Source organism: Coturnix japonica, chromosome 5 (assembly GCF_001577835.2).
Source record: "Coturnix japonica isolate 7356 chromosome 5, Coturnix japonica 2.1, whole genome shotgun sequence".
In the NCBI taxonomy this organism is placed as follows: Eukaryota; Metazoa; Chordata; class Aves; order Galliformes; family Phasianidae; genus Coturnix; species Coturnix japonica.
Genome location: NC_029520.1, coordinates 45,660,229 through 45,667,825, shown reverse-complemented (window position 1 = coordinate 45,667,825; position 7,597 = coordinate 45,660,229).

Genomic DNA, 7,597 nt, shown 5'->3' with positions numbered 1-7,597 from the left:
TACACTTCTGCTTTTTGTTTACCTGCCCGTCTATGCCCATTGCCCTGCACTCTTTAGTATTTCTTCTGTTACTCAAATCAGCAGTTTTCCTTGTGGTGCTCATAACTTCCCCAGGTATTGTGTATTACTGAAAGTTCAAAGGGACTTGTGAAATTCCTGTGTGCCTTGAGGTAGTAAGGCACGATGATATGGCCCTTCCTCTGTAACATGAGTTCTTCTTTTCATGCCAAGCCTGATTAAGAAGAAGCTATTGTTTGTTCTTGGTACAAAAGGCTCTTGAGATAAATGGGAATCTGGCATCAATAACAAGCTGCGTAATTTCAGGAGGGGAACTGAAATAACTGGAAAGCAGGTTTTGCTATTAATGAGAGCAATGAATAATTGTGGCCTGCAGTTCTTTTTCAAGGCAGGATTAATCCACTGGTTTTAACACTGAGGTATAAAGTAATGTGTTAGTGGCTGAAAAAGTACGTTTTCTTTTTGTACGTATTAATCCCAAAAGAGCAGAGTTACAGAAAATTCAATGCAACTTATGTTTGTATCCTGTAAGGTTATTGCCCGAATCACACAATTGCTCTGGCTAAGGAAGATAAGCATATGGCTTGAAGAAATAAAAGCTGAGTTTGTCAACTGATTGGTTTCATCTGGTGCACTGGCCAGTTTCAGACGCATTTGACAGGTGGAATAATATGAAATATGAAAGTTCTGAAAAAGTTTGTCAAAATTGGAAGAGAGAGAGACAATTCACTGCCCACAATTAGGAAATGCCTGATTCAGAAGACAGCAGCCAGCAAGCACTTCTGTTCTGCTCAGCCATTCAGCCTGCTCCTAGCTCCGCATCACATACAACATGTTACAGGTGATAGGTAGTGGAAGTGACCCACATGTGAGTCTTATGTGAGAGCGCAGGGAAAAGGAATGGAAAGTCTGATGTAAAAGAAGTCAAGTTTATGATTTTTATCCAAACCCATTGGTTTTCCTGGGATTAGTGTTAGAATGATATGGCATTGCAGCGTGATGCATAGACAGCCAACCAGCCAGCTTGTGCTGGCCAGGCCTTTTCAGCAAGTTTGCAGGATATGTCCCATGTTCTTAAAACACCCCAGAGCACCCTGCGTGTGATTCTTACTCACCACTCCTGAAACACAGATCTGAGTTCCCAAGCTGTGCTGTGCTCAGGATGGCATAGCCACACGTCTGCATTTTCTCATTCATCGTGTGGAGGGCGAAGCTTTTGCGACCTTATCTACAGTGCATGCCTAATGCTCCGTGACAGCTTGGTCTTTACTTGAGAAGGAAATGTTATTTGTAGTTTAGAATTTGAATTGGATCTGGCCCATTCATCTTTCATCCTACATCATTTCTTTTGAAGTTGTTTCTTTTTGGAGGAGTCACCACAACAGGACTGCCAGCTCGCTCAGGAAGGCAGGCTGCCTATGATGCAAGCACCAGAGCTTGGGATGAATTAGAAAGGACAGATGAAAGCAGTTTTTCCAAAGCTGAGTGTATGCAGCGTGTTGGTGGAAGTGTCTAACTGTGGGGCCTGCAGTACTCTGTTGGCTATGTTCATCATGTGGTTTCTGCCTTGTAGGCGTATGTGCCGACTGGTTGTTGCATGATGATTCCTCACTTAGAGAATCTGGGGAAATTCAGAGCTTTAATTTTGAAAGCAGTGTTGGAAACATCCTGGTAATAGAAATAGCTACCTGAATCCCCTCACTTTCATTCCAACACCAGGCAGTTTTTCTTATTTATTCTATGTTTCCATGAAAATTAGAGTGACTTTTGTTTCCAAGGAAGAAAGTAGTTTTGAATGCTTGTGGATGAATGGTCCAGCATATAATGCAAGAAGGCAGTGATTGATACCTGCCTCTGCAAGTCACTGCAGAGCAAGATGCCAGCCCTTGGGTCGCCATGTCTGTGGTGTCCCTGCCATGGAAACTTCCCATCTGAGCGACTGCTGCATGCAAAAATGACCTGGGCAGTTCTAAAAAGGTACACACAGGAATTTCCTAGTTCCAAACATGTCATAACCTTTCCTGTATTGTATTACTTTAGGCTGATGAAGAGGCACTGAAGTATGGCGGTTACATAAATGCAGGTGCTTATTATGGTTACAACATGTAAACAAGCTACATGTGAACAAAGGCCAGTGCACAGGACTGCATAGTCTTGATATTTTAATTAGCTGTTTTCCTGATGATGAAAACATGTTTGAGATGATTCAGGTGACAGGAAGACCTTTAAGTGTAAATAGGCATGAAAAGCAAGAGCTGACTCAGAATGTTTTAGTTTATAGTCAAAAAGCAACAAAGCTCAGGGAGGGTTGTGCTGATTTTAATTCAGTCAGGCTACGTGGAGTGAAAGCAGTAACAAAGAATAAAGCAAAAGCAAATTCTTATTCATAAAGAATAGGGAAAAAAAAAAAGAAAAAGATGTTAGTACTGAATATAAAGCAATTGCCCAAAGTGCGAAAGGTCAGAAAGTCAAGCCAAACCAAAAGACCTGCCAATAAATGTTTGGTCCATAGAATTAGGAGCAGCAAGGGTAATGGTCAAAGTATATTAGATTAGCAACGGCTCTGAGAAATGATAACATTTCCAGATATCATCACCAGATGGAACTGTCAATAGACATTTCAATACTGCAGGGAAAAAAAAACAACACACCCAAACCAAAAGTGTTAAATAAAACTTAATATTTCTTAATGAGAGAAAAATCGTAGACTCCCAGAGTCATAGAATCATTAAGGGTGGAAAAGACCTCCCAGCTCATCCAGTCCAACCCCAGCCCATCCCACCGTGCCCACTGACCACATCCCTCAGTGCCACATCTTCATGGTTCTTCAACACCTCCAGGGATGGTGACTCTACCACCTCCCTGGGCAGCCTGTGCCAATGCATTAAGAAAAAAGCCAGAGAACAGAGGCATATAGCAATGCACTAAAATCCTCTCCATCTAACAGCAGTTCAGGATATGCTAAATAATGCCTGCTAAAGCCAGATGCCTTAAATTAGCAATAATAATAGATTACATCAACAGTGTTTGGAAGACTAACCAGGTTTCTGAGCTGTTAAGCCAGGCGTTTTAAATGCCTTGAGACACTTGTAAATTGTGCAGGAGCTGGAGAATCCTTTTTAAAAGTATTGACAGGACACTGGGGTAATTTGGTGATTGATCTCAGATACAGCTAGACAGTCCATACAGACCTGATTAATAAAGAATTCAAGAGAATGTGAGAGAAGCAGTGCCAATTAATATAGGATTGCAAGGTTGGATGGTAAAGCAATCAGTAGGTTGGCACAAAAGACCTCCTGTTTCTGCTCCATCTCCTTGTCTCTCACTGCCTGCATCCCTCCCTTGCCTTTCGTAGCCTCTCAGTGCACTTGTCTGCTTTGCTTTGCTCATGTGCTTTGTTGCAGAGCCTGCTCAGGCACGTGAACTGCAAGGTCTCCTGATTTAGTCTGACTTTGCCTTTTAAAAAAGAGGCCAGAGATCTCAGCAACAAACCCAAAGAACAGCAAACCACTCCAAATATGACAGACAGGAAAACACACAGTGGACCTTTCGGTGCTTTCAGAAATAAAAGTCAGACGATCACATGGTCCTCTAAAAATAACACCCGTAGTGAGTGTTTCGGTAGGAATAATACTGACCTAGTTTGCATGTCAGCTGCGTGCGAAAAATAAGATGGGGAGGGAAACCGAATTGCCTCGTGATATTTGCAATTGTTGAACCAGATCTGATTGGAGAGGTGGTTAATTAGATGCTACATTCTCATCTCCATCGCTCCTCTGGGGTCTCTGGGAAGAGGGGGAAGGGGGTGTCTGCTGTCAGGATGGTCTGTCTGATGCTGATGATCCCTTAACATATCCACTATTTTTCCCTTCTCTCATGATGAGCGATACGTGAATTTCTGACTCTCTGAACAGCCTCAGTGCAGGAAAAGACTTCCATTCAAGCAGAGAATCTAGGTCAGCTGTTCATAAGAACAGATCAAGCCCTCACTGAGCAGAGTGGATGGGCCTTGAGCAGGACTTGCTTGGTTTCTGGGCTGCTTTTGTGCACAAGCAGCTCCTCACATTGACAGGCGTTTTGTGGGCAGCAGCTCTAGCTCCCTGTCAGCAAGTGAGGTGCAGGCAGGACTGATTCAGTGCACCACAGTGGAAAATCGATAGTATGAAATATTAATGGTGATATTAAAAAAAAACAACAATAAAAATCTAAGATGAGGTACTCAGTAATAAAGATCTGTACCCGTGTCCGAGAGGATCTGGCTTATGAGATAATGCATTACAAGGACTGGGCTTAAATTTGGTCCCTGATTCTGCACCTATAAATAACTGCTCTTACATATGGCATCTAATTACTCAATTGTATATGCAGATTAGATAGTCATTTACATGCTGTCGTCAGTGACAGCAACTAATAGCACTGGCAGTTATTTCCAGGCTCATATGGGAATGCCAAAGGTTTTAAATATCAGTTGGTACCTGCTATACATACCAATATCTCTCCCCATCTCTTCCCTTCAAATAGGTTGGAATAAATATCACAAGGTATATCTGTTCCCTAGAAGAAGTTGTACTGCTCTATTATGCTCTATATTTTGTGTATGAATACAGTCCAGCTTGGAATTCTGATACATCTGTATTATGTCTTCTCTGAAGCAGTGAAGCAAGAATAGAGAAGATGTTAATATGCCTTTTCTCAGTCATGCTAATACATGCAAAGGTGGGAGGCAATTGAATGCATGAAGGATTCATGTCCCACTTGCCTCTGTGCAGTGTGATTCACTGCTGTTTTGATCCAGAAGATATCCAACAGTGCTTTGGTTTTCCCTTTGTACAGATCTCAATGGCTGTACCCAGGGTAGGGTTAGTAGGAATCAGATCTAGGGCCCTGTTCATCTTCTCCCCACCAACAAATCAGTGCCATCTTCTTTTTCCTGATGTAAAACAGTTTCTGAGCATGAAAGCTTATATTTTGCTGGCATTTTGTCCACTGTTGTTATATTTAACTGTGAACAGTGTGGTAACAACCAAGGACACCTCAGTGAGCATGTAACCACTATTGGGCCTGGAACCTCAACATTAAAAACTTAGGAAGAAAATACCACTTAAACAACATTCATTCAAGCAAACAAGCTCCTCACATCTGCCTTAAAATGCAACGATTTTATGCTGCATCAAGATTGGGTGCATTAATTTCTTTAATGCAATTTCTGCAACTTTCAGATGTCAAAGGCTCTGAGATATTTATTGTTAATTGTTATGTAGCCATGGAGCACATAAACACCACTCCAGCTTGACTTCCTGCTCACCAAACAGATGGGCTAACAGGCAAAATTTTTTCTTTGAAACTAAAGGAAATGGTCATGTCCTTAAAATGCTTTGTTGGAATGCGGCCTTGATGCTGTTTTATTCACTGAATACCAGGAGTCCAATAACATGTGCTGGAGATCTAAGGTCACAGCACTACAGACTACATTTCTTCAGGATAGATTAAAAATGCTGATTCTTTTCAAAATGTTCTCGATAGTTTAGAAGGATCCTTGCAACTTATCAGACTGTGGTTCCTTGAGGACCCCTCTAGCAAGCAATGGATGCTGGTGGTGCTTTTGCAGTGAGTGCTGCTCGTGTGGGTTCGTGTTTATGGATCTTTATACTGCACTCTCTCTGCTTTGCTGAGAAGTAAGAAGCACAGAAGGATGGGATACACTCTGACACTGGCAGCATCATAAACGCCTTTCCTTTTCCTTTCCTGAGCCTGTATCTCCTGCCCCTTTCTGCCCCCAAATTCTTGCCCACCCCTTGTTGTGTCCGTATTTCTTTCTTTCCTGTGGGAGGAGAAGGGGTCAGAAAAAGTTGAGGACTCACAGAGGCTCCACCTCATGTAGCAATGCTGAATTTTCTAAGGCCGTGGCTCTAAATGCTTTTCTGTTTTTGGAAGGAACACTGTGGTGCAGTGTAAATGTTTTATCACAGTGCATTTGGGAGGCCTGCTTTATTCAGCCTGAACTCATGCTGATGAAAATTTAATGCTCCTCTTTGTGCTCATGCAGACTTCATCCACAGTGTATTTTACTGAAATGATATCAGAGGATGATTAGCTCTCTCTTAGGACCCTCATGGGCTTCTGCTGCCTTTGCAAACCCATTGCTATATCTTGCCTAAGTTCAGTAGCATAGAGCTGTAAGAAGAGATTGCAGAAATCTTTTAGAGCTGATGTTTTTGCAATGTGACATGCCATCTTGGTTGTTATGATGAGCTAGTAGATAAACAAGCTCTGTGCCCAGTGTGGGATAGGAATGGAATTCTTATACAGACTGCCCAGGAGGGGAAATGAGAAATGCTAGATGCTGAACAGCTCTGAAAACATGAAAATCAAACAACTCCTTTGGCAAGATAGAGACATCCATATTCTGTAGTCGGTGCAGGTGTGTGGGGTGTTCCTGTCTCTGCAGCCAGGGATGCTTGATGAATGTTAAGGATGGAGGAAGAGATGGATGAGATTTGATCCTGAGTTAATATGAAGTTGCGCACATCTCCTATGTGACAGGCTTCAGGATGTTCAGGAAACTAGTCTGTAGTTATGATTTTTAGCCTCCAGATGGTGTCTAACAGATGTTCCTGTGGAGCCGTGTCAGTGCAATGCTGGTGAAACACTGGAGTCTGGAAATAATAGAATCACTGGCCTCTTGTGGCAGCAGGAAAAACAGGCGAATGAGTTTGGAGTGTGGAAAGTGAATTTTCAGTCCCCAACCTCTGCTCATGCTGCTCTGCACAGGGCTGTGGGTGAGCATCCCTGAATCATTTACTGCTGGCGTGAATCTGTGGATCTATACAAAAAATGCACAGAGGAAGCCTGTCAGTCAAAGCCGAATAAAAAGGTTCAAATAAAGTCATTTTAGGATTGCTTCTGTCCAAATGGAGGCGGAATATTCATACTCCAAACTTCTAGAAAGAGAAACACCTCTGGATAGAATCATGGAAGTTATTGTGAGATTCTATAATAGACCACCCAGCCAGAATGTTGACACCAATGAATTATTCTTTAAGGAACTATGAGAGACATCTAGATCTACTCCCCTTATCCTTATGAAGGACTTCAACCCCTTAAGGGGGACTTGCTGGGTGTTAAATGGGAACATCACACAGCTGACACAAACAGGTCCAGGAGATTCCTAAAACACTCTGATGGCAACTTCCTGATAAAGGTACTAAGGGAGCCAACGAGGAAAGGTGCCCTCCTACATCCATTGCCTAGGAGCATCTGGTGTGTGGGGTGGCAATTGGTGGCCATCTTGGCCACAGTGACCATGAAGTGGTCAAATTTAACATCTTTGGTAATAGGAGAAAAACTGGCACCAAAACCTCAACCCTGGATATGAGGAGAGCAGATTTTAATCTGTTCAGGGAACAGCTGTAAGGTGGGAAACTGCTTTTGAAGGCATTTCTGTCAGTGCTGGTTGCTTTCTAAGTACCATCTTCTGAGAACACAGGAGCAATTCCAAAATGCTGAAAGCATAGACTGAAGTGTGTTTGTGCCCTTCAGGCTGATGCTAACACTGGCCTTCTCTGACCAGATCTGTTGG